Raw genomic sequence first — 21,948 nt, 5'->3', positions numbered from 1 at the left:
TTTCAACTCTAGCATGGTATGATAATGTTCTTAAGTAGGTATTGTAGGGGAAAGCTGGGAACAAGGATCATGTCACAGCAGTGACTTAAACTTGGATCTCCCCTGTTCAACATTTTCAATACTATACTACAGATGAGCAACACTGGAGGGGGGACCCAATTCTCCTCTTCAAGTAATTTTCTCTTTTAAAATTTTAATCTGGCAAAACTCATACCTTCCTGACTTAACAGTTTCATGCCCCCGCCCCAGGGCATGAAACGTGCAGAAAACAGCTCATGTCTACCTTTTGGAGAAATAGGCCCAAAGCTTTCAGAACTGACAAACAAAAGGAAAAGAAAAGGAAAGAAGCTCTGCTTCTACACTAAGAATTACCTTTGCCTCTATTTTTAGCTTTCAAGCACCTGATTAAGGATGACTCATCTTTCACCTTCCTAAAACAGCCATAGAGAACCTCAAAGCTCCAAAACAAAAAGCAAACCCTCTCCACCTTTTCATCCAGAGGGACCACCGTATCCATCTTCATCACAAACTCAGGCTATCTAGATCTTGGGTATGTCACAGGATCAAACCCTTCCTCAGGCAAAATACAGCTCATGTTCAAGCACCATTGCATCAAGTAACCAAACTGTGTCTACCACTTGGGAAACTTCAAACAGCTGTCTGGGGGAAACGGAGGCATCTTCTGAGATGTACGTCCTTGGGAATAGGGCAAGTACGCACCCACTCCTCTGGTTTTCAGCTTTAATTATTCAACTCCACAGTGTGTGAGGCAAACTGAGCATCATTCACCAGTCTGAAAATGATATTAGAACCTGAGGAGTGATTTAGCCTATTTACAGTTGCTATAGAAACAAAAAGGCAGCTATCTGTCTATGGCAATAAAGCAGCAAAAGGAGCTTGACACAGCAGTTAAAATGACAGGAACAGAACAGGTTGAACCAGGAGCCTCTTCAGTTCTGCATCAAAATGTTGTGTAGAAATACATCGTGAATTACAGATCTTACAACAACTGCATATATTAAACCAAGAGTGTTGTTTATGTGTCTGTTTCTGTCTGTGCTGGGGGATATCGACACTGGGAGCACATAGAAAACTGCACCAAGGAACAGCTTCCAAGCACATTCTTTTTCTTCAGTTCTAGACCTTGTTTAATCTAGATGTCCCAAGGGTAGAATATTGGCACAATCCAAGTAGTCAGAAGTTGGATGGTATGGAGGAGGAGAAGCTCCAATGTACATGACTCCTATAACAACAAGGCCAGGTCTACACAAACCCAGAAACAAGCAAATTCCTTCCTCACCAGTCATCCCCAGTATGGGTGATGGCAGCAGAACAGTCATGAACTGGTGTCATCGGAGATGAGGAAAGAAAACAAATCAAATATAAAATGCATAAATTGAAAAACACAAAGAAAGAATGCTGTGAGAACAGGGCCTTTGGCAGAATACTATGTACTATCTTCCCCTGTTGAATGCCACTGTAAACAAAAACGGCTTACTCAGCCTAGTTCACAGTCCATCTTGGTAAATCTTGTTTCCTATAAACTCATAAGAGAGCTGTTCTTTGGAATCCATTTCTCCTCCAATTTAATTTGTTCATCTGCTTTTCTGAGGCTGTGCCTGTACATTTAGTTAAGACATCAAGTAATCTGCTTACGCCTGGCTCAGAGATTCACAAGTCCCTGCTGACCTGCACATATCCTACTGCTGTGTATTTCAAATGACAATGATCATATGTAAAAATTACCGTTGAACGTGAACCAACATAGTTTGGGATGAGTGTCAAGGTTGTATAGTTCTTTCACACCTCTGCGTATTGTGTATAGAAAGAGAGAGATCCCACATTTATTTGAATGCAGAATTTTACTTGCAATATACACAGAACCTTCTAATAAGGTAAATACTGAGATCTGACAACTGTTATGTTTTCTATGTGCCATCACACTCTGCCCTCATATGATGCAGAGGGAGAAACAATTTGCGAGGCGCCAATACAGCTTGTTCCTCCCTCTGCATCTTTAAACTGCTATACTGAGGAGTGTGCAGCTGCCCTTACCTCAGCCAAGCAGTTAAAGGAGCCCACAGATTGGTTTTGGCTCCTGTGAGCCAGTGGGGGCTCTGTGAAACTGCTAAGCAGAGGGGAATGTTGTTGGCACTCCCCGCAGCGAGCAGTTAAAGGAGCCCTGGTGCTCTGCCCATGAGCAGGGGGAGCACTGGGGCTGAATCAGCTGGGGAGGGGGAACCTTCCCGATCCCCAACTGAGCTGCGCAAACAAGCTGCGCTGTCCCAGCCCATGAGCGCATGGGTGGAACTGCCTCAGTTCCCGAGGTGAGAGCTGAGGCAGTTTCACCAGGTGCAGAGGCCAATGCAGCTTGTTTTTTCAACATCGCGGCATATCACCAAACCGCGATGTTTGGCTGGCGATGCAGTGTGATGTTGAAAAACTGATATCTCCCAGCCCTAGCAAGTGGAGGCCACAGAGGTGTGTGCAGTTCCAGCATTGTGGCCGTCTACAAGAAAAAAGGTGACTGCCATGGCTGGAACAACTTCCATGGAATGCCAAGAGCAGAAATGCTTGGACATTGGACATTGCCTTCATAGACCTGACAAAGGCCTTTGACTTCATCGGGCAAAAAACAGCCTAACTGTATTAGAAATCAATTTATCTGTATGCAAAACAAATAAGATATACCCTAATAATCTTTCTCTGAGTTCTTTTGTTAGAGCAAACTCTCAAACTCTCTGAAGAGTAAAATGCAGGTCTCAACACTTGAGGTGGCAATGTAGCTCAATGATACAGCGCATGACTGACATACAGAAAGTCCCAAGTTTAACTGCTGGCATCTCCACTTTAAAGGACAAACAGCAACTGATAGGAAAGACTTTGGCCCAATACCCTTCAAAGCTCCTACAAGCTGCTAATAGGCTAGATGGACAATTAGTCATAAGGCAGCTTCCTAAGCTCCACATTATGCATTCATCATCTTTTTTATAATCACCTGACTTGATTCATATGTGACATATTGTTGCTGAGTCTTTCTTAGCTCTCTTTCATAGGCTAATTCCATCACAAACTGCATAGGACAACTGCTCCACGTGGCTAACCATTTGTGTTCATGTTGCCATACCATTGCTCTTGAGTCGAGATGCCAGCTTGCGAAGATGATGAGGGGAGAGAGACAACATGTCCGGGACATTGGGAGGAGCTGGGGTCAGAACTGAGCATGGCGGCTGTGCGGCTCAAGGGCTGGCAGCTCCTCCTCCACCTCCTCTTGGCGCCACCACTGACAGGAGGCTGCTTCAACCCTCCTTCCCCTCCATGGCAGGAGGAGGAGAAGGAGCTGGGCCCTGGAAGCACGCCACACTGCTTTGCTCTTTGGCTCCATGCTTTTGGGGCATGGGGAGCCTAGCCCCTACCCCAAAAATATAGGGGGCCCCAATAGGGCTTGGACCCTAGGAGCCAGGGTCCAAGGATTGCTGCAAAGGATTCCTCTGGATACTAATGCAATATCTATGGAGAAATATATGTATTACAGACTGAGGTGTGGCAAAACTGCCATGTGGAATTAATGCAAAGCAGCCTCCATGCTGATTGTTGTTTGTGTGAAATGAGACTCACCCTATGAAATCATAAGTTTCTCCTTGTGTTTCACCTTCACTTTCCATCTCAGACTTCACAAACTTCCTTCCATGTGAGGCCTACCAAATTGACAAATGCAGCTAGAGCGCTTCATTCAGCCAATCAAGATTATTAATGGCAAAGATCACCAGCTGGTTGTTATTTGACACAACTGTAGCAAAACAGGAAACTTCTCTGAATAAATGGTGCTACAGAATGATTCTATAACAGAAAATTATTTCTTATGATCCTTAAACTTGCTTGCAACAGCATAAAACGGGAGCTAGCCAACCGTTGCTGAAGAAAGCAGAATTGTGATACAGCAAGTCATGGAAATCCCAGGCAAGAATCAGCTCTGAACTTATTTTTTCCTAAAAAAACAAAAACCCACTGTATTTTGTCTTCAGCAACATCGTTCTTGCTACAGAATGATACATATAGTTAATGGCATTCAAAAACACAGCAAAGGAATAAACTGCTGACAGTTCAGCATGGTTCTCTACAATTCCCTCCAGCTGAACGAACCAACAAGTGGCTTAGGAAGTTATGAGGAAATCCAAATGAAGTGATTTTTCCAGGTTGCCCCACTACTAACACTGTATAATAAATGTAAACATGAAGAGCGATATCATTTCATCTCTGCTGTTCACCTTTCCATTGACCTTTAAGAAAATACCCTGCAGCCAAATTTGGAAGGGAAAAAAAGCATACGAATCATGCAGGCTGGATAATATTACATCCTTACCTACCAGCGAAACACCTTTAATACATTAATCTCTCCTGAAATAAAAATAAATATAGTAATATGTGAAAGATGGAACTAACACATAGCCATGTTAATTAAAACAGAACTTGTGCATGCAAGCATTTTGAATTCTATTTATTTAAGCATCTTTGCTGAGGCAATTATAATCTATTAGAAGGATCATTTTTAATTTCATTGCATTTATTAGTAGCTAGAGATGGGTAGAACATTTTGAAAAGAATGGTGAAATCAAAACTAAATGGGTAGCATCCAAAACTCTGAAGATAAGTGTCAGGGGTTCAGGAGCAGAGTCACTGGAGAGGGAAGAAACAGAGAGCGAGGGGGAGGAGTCGGAAGGAAATGTCAGCGGCGACAGTAGTCCAAGATCTCTGAGTCTCTCCAGTGACTCGGAGGATTCACAGAAAGGGGCCCCCATGGTCAGGGCAAGGGGAGTGCCCAGGGGGACACCTCGGGAAGAAGGGGACTCAGAGAGTAGCAGCTGGAAATCCGGACCAGCGTCCCCCCCAGGGTGCAGTAGGGGGGAGGAGTCCAAGGCATCGGGATCAGGGAGCGCGCAGGCAGAGGGAGAACGTGAGGCAGGAGTGGCCACACCCTCGTCAGGGAGCGAGGAAACGGTCATCCGGAAAGTAAAACGCGCGCGCGCGCCAAGTTCAAATGTACAGGAGGGCGGCAAGGTGGGCAGCCCGGGTAAGGAGCCAGGTCCTAAAGCCCGCCGAAGAGAGGGGGAGGAGTCAGAGGGGTCTAGCTCCGCGTCGGAAGAGTCCAGGAGGAATGAGACCCCGGGGGGTAGTAAGACCCAGAGGAAGAGAGAGAGAAGGAAGAGGTGGAGTAAGATTAGAGTCTTGAACTGGTGCACGGGGGGTGGAGATCCAGACAGAGCTTCGCCGGTCTAAAGTCCAGACGTAGGGCTGGGACGCTGAGACTTGTAAATGGAGACTATTCTTCAATAAAGACTTTGATACTGTTCTATCGGCTAGCGTTGGTCCTTGGTGAGCTGGGACCCGGAGCCAGCCCTGACAGTAAGCTCTGTCTCCAATTTTAAAGTTTTGGCACCAAGAACCTCGCCACGTGAGTCGGCGCAGCGAGGACAGAGGAGGGGTGCTTACAGAGCTCACAAAACTCAGGCAAGATGACGACGGAAGAGCAGATAAAAGCCCTGCAAGAAGCGGTGACACAACTCAGCACTGAGGTAATTGCATCCAGGAAGAGAGAGGAGGAGATGGTTACCTCCTGCCGGGATCTCCAGGCCAGGTTGGACGTGCTTTCCAAAGAGGGGCAAACGGGAGCCAAGGCAGAAGGCATAGGTTTGGGGAGAAGGGGAGGAAGCCTTGTATCGCATTTCGACGGGAGTTTGCAGCAGTACCCCAACTTCAGAGCAGACCTGCTGTTTGCGCTGGATTTACTTGACAAAGACTTTAGAGATGAGAGAGAGAGAGTGGGGTTTATCTTGTCCCATTTGCATGGGGAAGCCAAAACGTGGCTGCGGAATCTATGGAGGGACAATGATCCAGCGCTCCAAGATGCGAAGGCTTTTATTAAAGCAATGGACTCCTGCTTTTTATCAAAGGTAGACGTCGATATTGCCAGGAGGGACATACATGGACTTAAACAAGGCAAAGCCAGCGTGCGGCAGTACCATACTCGATTTTTCGGACTGGTTCATGCCCTGGGGTGGGAAAAAGATTCTGCGCCAGTCAGAGACCTCTTTTGGGAGGGGTTGAATGCAGATGTAAAAGCGGAGATTGGAAGAGGGGAGAGACCAAGGAGCACCCAGCAGGTAGTCCAGAGGGCTCTGGAGATCGGGGTGCATCTGGAAGAACGTCCTTGCAACAGGGAAGAAGGGCGTTGGGGAAGGGCACCAGCCAGAGCACCTCCCTTCTTTCCCAGAGAAGCAGCGCGTGCGCACTCCACACCCTCGCAGGGAGGGGGAGAAGAGCCGATGGAGATAGGAGGTGCCAGGGCTCAGTCAGCTAACAGAGCCCTAACACCGGGAGCAGCCAAAACGAAGCCTCCTAGAGGGAACAGGAAGTGCTACATCTGCGACAGTGCTCAACACATGGCGAAAGAGTGTCCCCAGAGGCTCCACAAGCACACTGCAGCCTCCGCAACAGTCGCTGAAGCAGCTCAATTGAAAACGCAGCAACAGTTAAACGACAGAGTCTGGCTGGAGGAAGAGGCACTGGGGTCCAGTCAGACAAGTCAATGAAACAATCCCCAGCACTTTTGCAACCCACAGACCCCCTCCCACCCAAACCAGTGGTGCAGCTTACAGCGTCTCTCCAACTGCCCAATGGACGCACTCTGGAGGTGCCGATCACCATTGACTCCGGCAGCAACGCTGACTTTATAGGACTGGAATTCATTCAGCAGCACAATATACCACTGCTACCAGCCACGCTGCCCCTGAACGTTGTCACGGTGGATGGCAGAGACTTGTTAGGGGGGCAGGTGGTGCAACAAACGCAACCAATGGTGATGCGGATTGGAAATCACCGAGAAGTCATCAGCTTTAATGTCACACACCTGTCGGACACGCCTGTAGTCCTCGGCATGAGTTGGCTGCACAGGCACAGCCCAGCATTGGCGTGGTACCAACGCCAACTGACCTTCGGCTCCTCCTATTGCGCGGAACATTGCATCCTTCCTAGCCCGGAAGAAGGAGGGGACGACCCGCAGCTACAATTAGGCACGCTGCAAGCAGTGCCTCGCAAGTATGCAGCGTTTTTGGAGGTTTTCTGCGAGAAGGAAGCGGACAAGCTGCCCCCCCACAGGCCCTATGACTGCAAGATTGACCTCCTGCCAGGAGCGACGCTGCCAGCCGGGAAACTGTATTCCATGTCTGAGGATGAGCTGCAGGAGCTCAAGGAGTTCATAGACCTCAACTTGAAGCGCGGTTTCATCCGGGAGTCGAAGGCAGCGGGGGGCAGTCCTGTATTCTTTGTGAAGAAGAGGGACACGCCCCAAAAAAGACTTGTGGTAGACTTCAGAATTTTAAATTCCAGAACCAAGCCCGCGGCCTTTCCCATGCCCAAGATAGATGACCTGCTGGCGACGGCGAGGAAAGGACGCGTTTTTACAAAGTTGGATCTGCGAGGGGCGTACAACCTGATTCGCATACGGGAAGGAGACGAGTGGAAGACTGCCATGTTCACGCCCCTGGGCACATATGAATACAGAGTTATGCCCTTCGGTTTACAAAATGGCGCCCACTGTTTTCAAGCTTTCATGCATCACGTCCTGGCGGGTCTCCTCTACAAGACATGCGTCTGCTTCTTGGACGACATCCTGATATTCTCAGAATCTGAGGAGGCCCACGAAGGTGACGTCAAGGAAGTTCTGCAGAGACTGCAGGAGCATCGGCTGTATGCCAAGCTGGAGAAGTGCCAGTTCGACAGGACGGAGGTGGATTTCCTAGGCTACAAGCTGTCGGACAAGGGGCTTGCCATGGACAGCGCCAAGGTTCGCGCAGTGTTGGACTGGAAGAGCCCGCGCAATCGGAAGGAGGTCCAGCGGTTTGTGGGGTTCGCCAACTTTTACCGCAAGTTCATCAAGGGGTTCGCGATGCAGACGGCGGCCATTACTGACACGCTCAGCTCTAAGAAGAAGAAGTTCATCTGGACGGAGCAAGCGGAGCAGTCCTTTCAGAACCTTAAGCGTCTCTTCTCGTCCGAAGGGCAGCTACTGCATGTGAATCCCAGCAAACCGATGAGGGTTGAAACAGACGCCTCAGACAGAGCCGTGGGCGCCGTACTGTTGCAGGAGGACCCGCATGGGGACTGGAGACCGTGTGCCTTCTACTCTAGGAAGCTCAGCAAGTCGGAGCAAAACTACACCATCTGGGACAGGGAGTTGCTGGCCATTCATGCAGCATTCAAGGCGTGGCGACACTTCCTCGTCGGGGCCAAGCACACCGTGCAGGTCCGCACGGATCATAAGAACCTGGAGTACTGGCGCACGGCAAGATTCCTAAACCAGCGGCACATCAGATGGGCGGAATTTTTCGCGGATTTCGACTTCAGGATAGAATACATCCCAGGCGACAACAACATCATGGCGGATGCACTGTCCAGGAAGCCGCAATACCTCGAAGAGACGGCACCAGCAGCGGCCAAGCACATTTTCGCTCCGAAAGCGTGGGCGTGCGCTGCAGCAACCGTGGACTTGGAGGCGGTCCGTCGAGCACTGCAGAGGGACCCCTTTGCACAAGCCAAGATGGAGGAGGTGCACAAGGGCACGGTGAAGGACGACGAGTTCCAAGTACGAGACGGATTGCTCATCCGCAGAGGGGCCCTCTACGTACCGGGAGACGACCTCCGGGCGAAAGTACTGCAGCAGTTACACGACGCACCCACCGCCGGGCACTTTGGCAAGGAGAAGACGGCAGAACTCGTTGCCAGAGATTTTTGGTGGCCCAAGATGCGGGGGGAAGTCGCGGAGTACGTCTCGAGGTGCGACACCTGCCAAAGGGCCAAGTCAGTCCACAAACCTCCGGCGGGACTGCTCGAACCGCTGCAGACTCCGAGCGAACCGTGGGAGAGGGTGGCCCTGGACTTTGTCACGGATTTACCCAGCTCAAGGGGTAAAACGGCAGTGCTAGTGGTGGTGGACATGTTCACTAAAATGGCCCACTTCATTCCGTGCGCGAAGGTCGCCACGGCAGAACAGACCGCCAAACTGTTCATAGACCACGTCTTCAGAGTGCATGGACTGCCACGGTCTATCTTGTCCGACAGGGGGCGCCAGTTCATTTCGAGCTTCTGGCAGAAGCTGATGGGTTTCCTGAACGTCAAGATCAACCTAGCGTCGGCGAGACACCCGCAGACCAATGGACAAGCGGAACGCGTCAACGCCGTCATGCAGCAGTACCTGAGATGCTACGCAAATCAACAGCCGACGACATGGGTGGACTACCTGCCGCTCGCTGAGTTCGCTTACAACAACACGAAGCACGTGTCCACAGGGGTGACGCCGTTCTTCGCCAACAACGGGAGGCATCCCAGAACCTTCCCGGGATTAGAGAGACTGGGGGAGGGGGAGCCACAGGCAGCGGAAGTCTTGGCGGCGGAATTGCAGGAAGTCCACGAGCAGCTTAGGAGGCAGTTAGAGCTGGCAAAGCACGCATACAAACTGCAGGCTGACAAGCACAGGAGGGTTGGTGAAGACATACAGGTGGGAGACTGGGTGTGGTTAGCGGCCCACGCAGTGCCGACCAGAACCTTAGCTAAGAAGAAACTCGGACATAAGCAGCTAGGACCTTACCTAGTTGAGGCACAGATCAATCCGGTGGCCTTCCGGTTGACACTTCCGGAAGGATCCAGAATGCACCCAGTATTCCATAGGTCGGTGCTCACGCCCTACAAAGCACCTCACCGATTTCAGGCGCAGGGCACGGCACCAGACCAGTATAAGGAGATCCCCCCAAGGAGGGAGTCGCCAAGAAGGGAACCCATCAACCAGGTCACAGAGATTTTGGACTCGAGATGGGGGGAAGAGGGAGTAGAATATTTTCTCGCAAGGGAAGGTACCCCGGCCAGCGCCAACAGTTGGGTGCCGGACTATGCCCTGGACGAGCCTCTCCTCAAAGAGGAGTTTCATGCCTTGTTCCCACACAGGCCCATGCCAGCCGAGTATTTCGACGACTGGCTTTTCACACCCACGCTTTCTACCAGCACGTTCCAGGGATTCACCTCGGACGAAGAACCACCATTAGACACACGTTCACCGGAGGGCTCGCCCTCGGGGTTTGCCTCAGACCGCTCGTTTTGGTGGGACAATCGAGGAGAGGAGAGGTGGCTGAGGGGCCCTTGGCAGGCAACGGACCCAGAGGGGAACGAGGGTGAGAGGGACATGGACGTGATGGGGGAGGACGTTGGGTTCGAGCATGGCGGCACGGAGATGGAAGCAGAGGAGAACGAGGTCGGCGAAGACATGGAGGACGAGCCGGATTTCTCTAACTGGATGCACGCCACGGGGGACGAACTGTATCCACCATTCACCCCCACAACGACGGAGCACCCAGCACCCCCGCCGGAGGAAGGGGAGGGGGGAAGGGGGGGCTTCGAGGGGGGGATGGATGTCAGGGGTTCAGGAGCAGAGTCACTGGAGAGGGAAGAAACAGAGAGCGAGGGGGAGGAGTCGGAAGGAAATGTCAGCGGCGACAGTAGTCCAAGATCTCTGAGTCTCTCCAGTGACTCGGAGGATTCACAGAAAGGGGCCCCCATGGTCAGGGCAAGGGGAGTGCCCAGGGGGACACCTCGGGAAGAAGGGGACTCAGAGAGTAGCAGCTGGAAATCCGGACCAGCGTCCCCCCCAGGGTGCAGTAGGGGGGAGGAGTCCAAGGCATCGGGATCAGGGAGCGCGCAGGCAGAGGGAGAACGTGAGGCAGGAGTGGCCACACCCTCGTCAGGGAGCGAGGAAACGGTCATCCGGAAAGTAAAACGCGCGCGCGCGCCAAGTTCAAATGTACAGGAGGGCGGCAAGGTGGGCAGCCCGGGTAAGGAGCCAGGTCCTAAAGCCCGCCGAAGAGAGGGGGAGGAGTCAGAGGGGTCTAGCTCCGCGTCGGAAGAGTCCAGGAGGAATGAGACCCCGGGGGGTAGTAAGACCCAGAGGAAGAGAGAGAGAAGGAAGAGGTGGAGTAAGATTAGAGTCTTGAACTGGTGCACGGGGGGTGGAGATCCAGACAGAGCTTCGCCGGTCTAAAGTCCAGACGTAGGGCTGGGACGCTGAGACTTGTAAATGGAGACTATTCTTCAATAAAGACTTTGATACTGTTCTATCGGCTAGCGTTGGTCCTTGGTGAGCTGGGACCCGGAGCCAGCCCTGACAATAAGCAACTGTAATTCAAAGATAAGCAATTGTAGCTACAAAAAATAGGACTGATAATCCAAGAGGCTAAACAAGCTAGTACTATGGAAACAAAGAAAGACACGCTTTGCCAGTATCAAGCAAGAGAAGCAAACTATATCAGAGAGATAATACAGCTTTCGATCCTACCCCCCCCCACCAACAGCATTTAGACATCCTCTCCAAAAGTAGTGCTGTTATGTAGCTCCAAGGACGAAAAACAGTCTACAAAGAAATTTGTATATTATTCATAGCAGAAGTGACAGCTAAGAAGGGACAGAGCAGCAGACCACTCACCTATAACCACAGTTTGCAGACAATCTTTATGCATTATTTTCATTCATGATTTTTAAAATAATTTTATAAAGCAAAATATTTTCTAAAGGTGCTGCCTACTATCCTGACATAACTGTTTCTTATTTCTGAAACTATTAAATTTTTTTTGCAAAATTGGTCACAGCTATGTCTTATCTACCTATCATTTGCTGATAATGTTTTTATGTGTTGCTTATGTGTATCTTAAGTATTATAACACTTACAACACTGTCTGTAATGTTGGCGGGCACAACATCTGTTTTACATGAGTGTACATGAAGTACACTCTGAGTATTTTCTTTTTTATCATTTTTGATGCTGTTAAATCAAATAAGGGGGGATGAAGGTTTTATGGCCATATTTGCAGGGGTTGGAGTAGATGACCTTTGGGGTCCCTTCCAACTCTACCATTCTATGGTTCTGTGGTTCTATAATATTTGGGGGGGGGGTTAATCCTGGTGTTTATTTTGCTCTAGGAGGCTTAGTTTGGTCAAAATAGAGTATAAACTTCCAGAGTTAATGCAAATTACATTGTTGTTGTTTAGTTGTTTAGTCGTGTCCGACTCTTTGTGACCCCATGGACCAGAGCACGCCAGGCACTCCTGTCTTCCACTGCCACCCGCAGTTGGTCAGACTCATGTTAGTAGCTTCGAGAACACTGTCCAACCAGCAAATTACATTACTTTTGTTAAATGAGTCACCATAGCTGCTAGAGGGCTGTGAAAATTTGTGTCCCAGGCTTTTTAGACTTGTCTACCCATGTACTATCTGGAACCAAAGTGTTGCATTGGTTTCCAGATGTGAAATATTTTGGCATTATTTTCAGCTCTCCCACCCCACTAAAGTACCTGCTGAGAGAACTAGTCACAAAGTGGGAGCTCTCCAAGGTCCTGCAGGTACTTTGGGTGCCAGGAACACATGATGGGACACAGCTGGGCTTCTGCTGTAAGCCTTAGAGCAGGGCAATAGCAGATGTTCTTGCACAAACTTTGCAGTTTCCTCATTTGTCAAGGTCAAACTTTCATATCTCTCAGTCATAAAAAATGGTTTTGTTATTGTCTCTATTCCAAACCGGAATCCACCTGGCAGTGTGCTACTAATCATCCTTGTCTCTGATCCCACTCAGATACAACTTTGTTTGAAATAAAATATTGTCAATCTTTGTTTACACATAAACTTATATCCATACATTTAAAAAGCATGTGATACCCCTTCTAGAACAAATTCTCAGAGCGCTATATACTATTGAAGTTATTATCATTTTGCTAAAGATGAAATCTAAAAAACTATAGGGCCAAAGCATGGTTGTGGAAGCTAGCCAATGACAAAAATCTGACAAGTTAATCAACTCACATTACCCCAATGTATACACACCATGGCTGCTTTTATGTCAGATGACTTTTGCCACTCTTAAAGGTCAAGCTACAATTGACAAATATTTATAGCTTCAAAAGGAATATGGTTTCACTAGAAGGGAGTTAACAAGTCTGTTTCTTACTTTGTAGACTTGTTACACTTTTTCAAATTCATTTTATTATTTTCAAATGGCACACATATGTCTTGATTAAAATTTTAACAAATTGTGACACACACTGATATTATATACATTTAACGAGCGACCCAACAAGATGATGTGCCAAAAGTTTTATCTGTTACAGATTTGCTATTTGTGGCCTGAAACTAATTGAGCTTTTAGAACTGAACTGTCAATTTTTGAACTTTAACTGGGTTGTTCTTGTTCTCTGAGACGTTATTAATATAGCAACATATAACAGAGGCCATGTTCTCAAGCAATGTGCTAGTAAAGGTAAAGGGACCCCTGACCATTAGGTCCAGTCGTGGCCGACTCTGGGGTTGCGGCGCTCATCTCGCTTTATTGGCCGAGGGAGCCGGTGTACAGCTTCCGGGTCATGTGGCCAGCATGACTAAGCCGCTTCTGGCGAACCAGAGCAGCGCACGGAAATGCCATTTACCTTCCCGCCGGAGCAGTACCTATTTATCTACTTGCACTCTGACGTACTTTCGAACTGCTAGGTTGGCAGGAGCAAGGACCGAGCAACGGGAGCTCACCCTGTCACAGGGATTTGAACCGCCAACCTTCTGATCGGCATGTCCTAGGCTCTGTGGTTTAACCCACAGCGCCACCCGCGTCCCTCAAGTAATGTGCTAGAACTAAATTATTTGGGATGAACTTACTGCACTGTCATTTCCATGTCAAAGTTATACTCAATTATATCAATTTAAACATTGCTTTAAATTAGTTCATTCACCTAACTTGAATGAACTAAAATTTCAAAGATTATTCGTTGAAGGCAGAGGGTGGGAATTACAGCATCTTATCTGAAAGAATGTTTTAATGCAATACAAGTGCATGTTTTAGTAAACTGCTATTATGATTATTACCCATTTAGATATGGCTGAAAACTACATGGTCTCCAGCTTATGTTCAGGAAGAGATACAAGAACATCATTTTTACAGGTATGCTTATAAAAATCTGTGAGTAGTTTAATTTGGAAGTCCTGGACAGTAACTCCAAGCAATCCTTGACCATGTAAAATGTATTATAAATAGTTCCATGTGCAACATTCATTTGGAAGCTCACTGGAGACGAATAATGACCTTGTATTTTGTTCTCATTTACTCTGAATTAGCCAAACCTCCTGTTTCCAATACACCTGGCATGGTTTAATTACAGCAAACAAAACATCATTTAAACAAAAGGTGACCTTGAACATAATCTATCAAAACACTAGTTAGCTTTAAAAGTTCGCAGTTTTTAACAAACTGCCAAGACATGCAAGAGCAATTTTCTATATAAGTTCATACATCTTTTAAAGCAACAGATTTACCACATTTAAGAAACATCTGTATATGCTTTTTAAAACTGCAAGGGTTTCTTCTTTATTAATTCAAACCCTTAGATTTCAATAGCCATATAAAATACAGCTTGTGTGTAAATATTAAGGTCATACTAAATACGGTTCAAAATGTTGTAGAGTGATGGTTTGTTAACCTTGGTAACCCCTTAAATAGCTTTAGGGTTTTTGTTTTTTATAAAAAGGCAGTCATGCCCCTTACCCACATACTGGAATCCCTGTTCTCCAATGAGACATTAAAACTTAAAGGAAGTAACCAACATTATTTCGGGAATATATCTACTTTGGTTCAATGCATAAGCAACAAACAGTGATGTTAACAATGTATCAGCCCTTAACAAAAGTAAACAAAACAGATCCCTGCTGAAAGTTTGTATATGGAACCTAGACAAGGAAAACACAACAGAGGGGAATGGGGGTCAGAGAAGCAGAGGGAAATTTGCACAGGGTTATGACAATGCAGTTGTACCACCTGAAGGTAAGTTTACAGTGAACAAAGATCAGTACTTCTGTAATAGCTACCTCACTTGAGTACTGCGTACATGTTCTAAATTACATCAATAATATCATGGCAATCCATGGCGAGCTATTTATTTCCATGGTGGGCTATTTATTTGCATCTGCACAATAGGAAACTACTCATGCATGTCTACACCTTAATTCTGCATATTCTGACAGATGCATATAGGATTTGTCCATATGTGGCCAGTTTAAATCAGTGGGAAGTGCAGCAGCCAATCTGAATGTAAATGGCTCATTAACTGTAAATCCTAGGCAGGAGATGGCCGTGGCCTCCAGCAGTCTGATTTGCTTGGTTGAGCTTTTGTCATTGCTTAAGGGTGCAGACAAGGCCCTTAGGATTTGATCAACTACCTGTTCACTTGATCTTTACCTTTTGTGGCTGGTTCATGCTAGGCTAGGAAGCTTGCCTGAGATGGTACACAGGTAAACATCTCTCCAAGATCAAAGGAATGGCAATACCGCTACTGAAAAGATCACTGTTAAACCCTGACCCAAAATAACTATCAGTAAATTTCCAACCTACTTTTTAAAATCAAGGTAGTGAAGTTTTCATAGTCAATCCTTCTCCTCTCCTCCCTCCACCTCATAATTGTTCACAGCACTTTAACTATGTGGTCTTTATTACTGCTACATGGAAATCCATTGGTGCTGGCATAGACTAGTTGGTTTATTCTGCACATATATTTGTCTCCAAGTTTGGCTCAAAGTATTACTTGGAGCTGCAAAGACTAAAATTCAAGCTAAATTATGAGAGACAGTTTCAAGGCAGCTCTTAGATTCTGCTATTCCAGGCACTACCAGCAGCTGCCAATCTCAAACAGTTCCCAGGAGCAGTTGGAGGGGGGCTTTCTGTCCATTGAAGTCCTGGGACAATTGCTGTTTACATGCTATTGGGCTCTCATGTTTACGGTTAATTAGTACAGCAGATTTGAAGCATTAAAGCTTCTAAACAACCACGGGTATGTTTCCGTGGGAAATCTACCCATATGCCGTGTGACTTGCAGGGATCAGGTACACATCTAATCCTCACACATGACATGGTGCCCATTTCCTAGCCATGGTAGAGCCAATATGGATAGTAGAAGCATCATGGGACTTTGTCAGGCACAGCAACCTCCTCCTCTACCTGAAGTGCTTGAACACGCAAGAAAAGTACTCTACGCATGCTAAGCATCAATATACCACCTTTGCTTCTTCCCTTCTAATAAATGGGACTTCTACCGCATTTCCTGTGGAGTACTGGAGTGCAACCTGGGAACCCACAATTCTTCTATGTAGATGATTGTTAGAAATGCAACAAAGCCACATGCCCCACAGCAGGAAGCTGTGAAAGGGGTTCAAACAGATTGCAGCAATATGGCAGAAGGGCTAAGAGCTGTTATTCAGTTCCTCGCTCTCCCCACCCTACACCGCCCCCGCGAAAAAAAGCAGGCTTCAACTTGGTTTCCAACTTCTAACAGTTAAATGTTATGAAAATAATTCTGAGCTGGAATCATTAGGAAATATGATAGAGCAAGATTTGGACTGGGCATTACTCAGACAGGACATTACTATCTCACTATAGAAAAACTAATTGCCCCACTGTAGGTGTTCACTGCTTTCTATCTCACTGCTCTAATCTGTCACCAGTAATCACCGGTTGGAGAATGAAAGTAAGCCACGCCCACTCCAAGTGAGTGGCCAAACAAATCATAGTTTTAAAGCAAAGCTGCTGGGTTCGGGCATAATGCCAACCCATAGTTCATAAGCCTAACAACAACCCATGTCTTCACATCATGGTTTTGTTTCCAGAAAACAAACTATGGCTTAGCATTATGTGTAAACTAGGCCAATGTACACAAATTCATGAGGTTAAGAAGAAGAGAGGGGGGAATTCAACAGGCTCACAAAAGGATATTCACATACGGATTCTCCTCCTCTCTCTGGAAATGTTAACACATTTTATAAAATGCAACTCATTGGTTACCTAATAAATTAAAATGTGACAGAAAAGGTAGGTCACTGATATTTTAATTAATGTTGTGAATACCATTTGATTAGCTGCCTCTTCAAACAGTAATCAGCCTGGCAGGTTTGAAAGCGATATTTTTGACAAGCGATTATACAACACTAATAGAAGACAATTACCTGTCACAGAACAGAGTACCAGGGTGCTGTCGAGAAGTACCTGCAAGCCTTCAGGTACATTTCAGATTAAGGAACTTATGGTCCTTAAAAATACTAGCAGAAAAAGTAGCTCAGTGCTATCAAGACTTTGTTTCCATTGAAGAATTTAGAATCCTTGGGGAAGTCATTTAATTAGAAATACTGAAAACAGTTTTCAGCTGATGGCTTATTAGCAAGCTACCTGAGCCTGGATTAGAAAGCAAAGATCTTTCTAGTGGAACTTGTTTAAATAGTTTTCTTACTCTCAAGCATGAAAGCAAAGGAGCCAATTTAAAATTTTATTTATTATAGAATTTATATCTATACAGCATGTCCTTATACCTTATTGTCACTAAGCCAAAGTACATGTAATTGAAATAATTGTATATTCTTCTCCTGCCTCCCCATTCCTCCATTTCCCCCTTTTTCTGTTTTGTTTCCTTATAGCTATTTTAATCTGTAAACACAGGCCTGTCATAACTGTTATTTGTAAAGCACCAGGCACATGGGTGGCCCTGAATAAATAAATAAATGCAATTTTCAATCATTCCCCAACTTAAGAGAAAAAGGCAGCTAAATTTGACAAGTAATTTAAACAAAGACAAGGTCTAAGAAAGGATCCACATTGCAGTCTTTATTTCAGGTTTAATGCTACAATTTCTTTTTGTGCAGTACAACAGATGGATAATGTAATTACTTCTCTCAATCAGTGCAGATTATCACAGCAAATCATTGCAGCGGTTAGTAATTTTTGCCCAATCAGCATCTGCTGCAATCACACCAAAATTCACCGTTTCATGAAGTGCCTTGTATTAGGGCTTGCTTACACCTCCATTTTCAAATCAGCTGCCATTTGCAATTCAGGACAAGTAGATTGATCTTCAAGGTTCTTCCTATACAGTGGTACCTCGGGTTAAGTACTTAATTCGTTCCGGAGGTCTGTTCTTAACCTGAAACTGTTCTTAACCTGAAGCACCACTTTAGCTAATGGGGCCTCCTGCTGCCGCCACGCCACTGGAGCACAATTTCCGTTCTCATCTAAAGCAAAGTTCTTAACCCGAGGTACTATTTCTGGGTTAGTGGAGTCTGTAACCTGAAGCGTATGTAACCTGAAGTGTATGTAACCCGAGGTACCAGTGTACTGGACCTTTTTCTTTAAATTCTTAATATGGTGTGAGAAGCTTTACTCCAAAGGCGGGTAACCTCCACTCTGCAGGCCTAATTAGGCGCTGATCCCAAAGGCCATTTCCCCCAAACCACACCTACTTTTCCCTCACCAGGTGTCACATGGGAAATCGAATGTGGACCAGGTAAACTCATGACTCTGAAGGATAAATCAAGAGCTTAAAGCAAGCTCCCAATTGTTCATTGTTGCAAGTGACAATCTCAAACAACTAACAATGAGCCCCACTGGGATTGGCTGCAGAAGCAAATTCCCTGCCCAGTTCATTCTGGGCCAATTATTCAACTGGTGCTGACAGTGTGCCTTCAAAGGGGCCCCTTCGAAGTTGTCACCTGGTTGTTGTCCCTGGGGTGTTAGAGGAAAGGATCCTGCCCACCCACCCACTGGATCCCATTCCCCTCCCTGCTTCACACATTGGGCTTCTGCACAGGAAGAGTGAAAACCAATATAGCTCAGCCCAAAACAAACAACCGAGCTTGCCTGCGACGTGGCTCCAAACTGCCATGCCACATAGATTCCCTGACATGGCTGATACACACACACACACACACACACACACACACACAAGCTAGAATTTTACTATGGCAAGCAAATAGGCTGACAGAGCTACTGAATAATGTGTTTCAGATATTCTGCTAAGCAAGAATTAAACTGAATCAGGTACAAAATATTGGTAAAGGGAGCTAGAAAGAAAACAGCCTAGCAGTGGGCACCACTTCGAAATCAACTCCCTTCTTATCTCTGCTAACCAAGAAGATGAGTCCAGAAACTTCATTCTCTTTGCTCTGCTGGAAATGGAAAATAGAAAACCCTGTTAAATTCTGCTAAATTTTAAAACGGCAAACTCACTCTTAATCTCTGTACTCAACAAGAACACAGATAGAAAAAATTTGCCCTGCCTCCCCCTGGATTAGGCACACCACCCCAGGTGCTGCTGGTTTCCAGAAGCTTTAAGGCTCAATCAGTACCAGACATATGCAAATCACCAGTCAAAGGCACAGCAGGCCATACACATCTCTTCTCAAAGGCATAGGTATACAAGGGCACAAGCAAAGAAGCTGATCCAGCAACACATCCCTTGCTTTCCTGTTAGGCACAACTTAGCACAGCAATTTAGCACTGCCCTTGAAAGCTGTTCTGTTCATGTCTGCACTAGTGTCGCCGGGAACTGGGTGATGGGGGCGCTGTTCCCACTTCCAGAGAGACAGCATTCCCCTCCGAAGAGACAGGGGCAGACCCTGTATCTGACTCCAAAGGTAGGGTGGTCGGGGCAATAGGCACAGTAAGAGCTTCAGAACCATGGAGCTCGCAGCTCTCCACTCTGATTGACAGGGCAGGACAGCAAGTTGAGGGAAATCCCCCCCCCACACACACACACTTTGGGCCTCCCTAGGACCCTCAGCATTGAGCGCCTCTGGGTCAGAACACAACCTCCCAAGCCCACTGGAGCTGTCCCTGGGGTCCACAGCAAACCACCCCTTTGCGATATCCTGACTTGACCACCCTGTGAGGTCTTATGTTCTGTTTGGTGAAAAGACTTTCACAAATTGCTCCTGGGCTACCACTCCGTGGTATAAGAGTCTACAAAAATAAACCCCAAAGCACCCAAAATACTTGGAGTTCCTTTAAAAAAAAGTTTGTGTGCTTTTCTTTTCTTAAAAAACCCAAAACTTTATAAGGGTTATAAGCATGATGAGATATGTATATATATAAAGTACAGTAACTGTGATGGAGTTTGCAAAACAAACTTTTTTCCTAGCTGTCCAGTTTAGAAATGAATTTAAACAGATTTTTAAATAGATTTTGAGTTATTCTTCTTTGAAAGGCCTCCAGCAAAAAAGCAGCTCTAGGTGTATGGATTTGAGATAAAACAGTTCTGAAAATTCCTGGCAACGGCAAAAATATATGCACAAGGAAGTTTTATCCTTTATCCCCCAACTTTTGAAAAGAATACATTTTAAGTGCTTGATCATAAGTATTTTAATAAGAAAGCTGTTCACCTACACTATAGTAGAATTCAGGAAGACATAGTAATCAGCATTTTTCCCTCTCTCTGACAGGAGTGAATGAAGAAATAAGACTACTGTTGTGCACAAATTCCAAAGGAGCGAGAGGCTGAAACAGTTACTTGGGTGCAGGACCAGTTATTTTGCTAATCAGGGATTCCAGGCTAAAGAGGAAGGTGTTGAGAAAGTGACCAAGAAAATACTTGTATACCACAATTTCATAAAAATATCAAAGCAGTTTACAACAAGCATATATATACACAATAAAACCACATAAAAATCTTACAGGGCTGGATATCTCTTCCCTTCCTTTGATGGTAGCTCCTTCAGCTTGTTTACAGCAATTCAAAGGATGCACTGCAGCTAGTAAAAGAGCTTTTCTTAAGTAAATGTCCACTGTGCTTTACATCCTAGCCAGAAGTAAGCCCCGGAGTTCAAAAGAGCTTACTCCCATGGAAGTGTGCATAGGATAGCAGTCTTAGAGGAATATGGTAAAGAGCCAAAATTTGTAATCAATCAGTACTAATGCAGCAACTTTCTCCACTCTTCAAAAACAGGCTTTTAATCATTTTAATTGAATTTTTGGAGTATTCTTAAAACCCTAAATGAACCCTAAATGAAAGATTTTACATGCCAAAGGGTTAACCATAAATTCTGATTTTTTAAAAAGTCTAGAACAGCTTTTACAAGCACTGTGTAAGCAGAGTTTCACAGTGATCTAACTTTAAAAGCTGCAGCTATAGACTATAGCATAGCCTGTGAAAATTCACAAGTTTTTCTTTAAAGTGTCACAGGACTTTCACTTCTTCAAAAACTCATCATTAGCTGGTCCAGAACAGAGGCACAAGATTATTAATGGGGACAGGGCAGTTATACATTGGGAATATTATTGCCTGAGTTTTGTCAGCTACTCCAGCTCTTAGTCCATCTCCTGGTCCAATTTAAAATGTTGGTTTTAACTTTAAGAGCCCTCAATGGCTTGGAATTTAGTTACCAGAAGGGCACCTACTCAGTCCTGATCATCATCTTTTCAAACACAGCTCTGAATGTCGCCATCAAACGATTTTTGGTGGTGGCACTCTGCTTTCCGGAATGGTTGCCTGGCACCATCTTTGTGGTCTTCCGAGCCTTTTAAATAACATGCATCTCATTGTCTGACCTCATTTTAAAATATGTTATGTTTTTGTTTACTTTTAATAAAGTTTATTGATTTATGTTGTATTTTTATTGTTGTATCTGTTTTGTGAGCCACCTATAAAACATATTTAAATATAAGACATAAATATTTGAGCCTAATATGATATATTTGCAAGAGCCACAAAAAGCCATAAAAATAGAAATAACACAGTTAAAAGCTTAAAAAATGAATCATGGTTTCAAAGTTTTAAGAAAGTCATATGCTCATTAACACAGATAAAGCCTATGTTATTAATATATCCATACAGTCAGAAGAAACTGGAATCTATTCTGAAAATGCATATAAATGTTTTGGCAGTGTCATGGTGGAATTGGACATCACAGATAATAAATGTTGACTACCAGGGGCAGCCAGTATTTTCTGGAATGCTGTAGATATAGCTATATAGATGCTGTGCATTGTTTCTCTTGATAGACATGATTAGGACAGTCAAGCAAAAATTCAAAATAAATCTCGACTTGCAGTGCCAATTAAT

The 21,948-nt window shown here is 45.6% G+C and overlaps 1 protein-coding gene across 1 annotated transcript in view; it reads right to left on the bottom strand.

Moving 5' to 3' along the window:
- STK3 (serine/threonine kinase 3) overlaps positions 1-21,948 on the bottom strand; it is a 113,249-nt gene that overhangs the window by 17,385 nt on the left and 73,916 nt on the right. The window lies entirely within an intron of this gene.

The sequence above is a fragment of the Podarcis tiliguerta genome (genome assembly GCF_965153285.1).
Source record: "Podarcis tiliguerta genome assembly, chromosome: 7".
In the NCBI taxonomy this organism is placed as follows: domain Eukaryota; kingdom Metazoa; phylum Chordata; class Lepidosauria; order Squamata; family Lacertidae; genus Podarcis; species Podarcis tiliguerta.
This window is presented reverse-complemented; position numbering and strand designations above follow the sequence as displayed.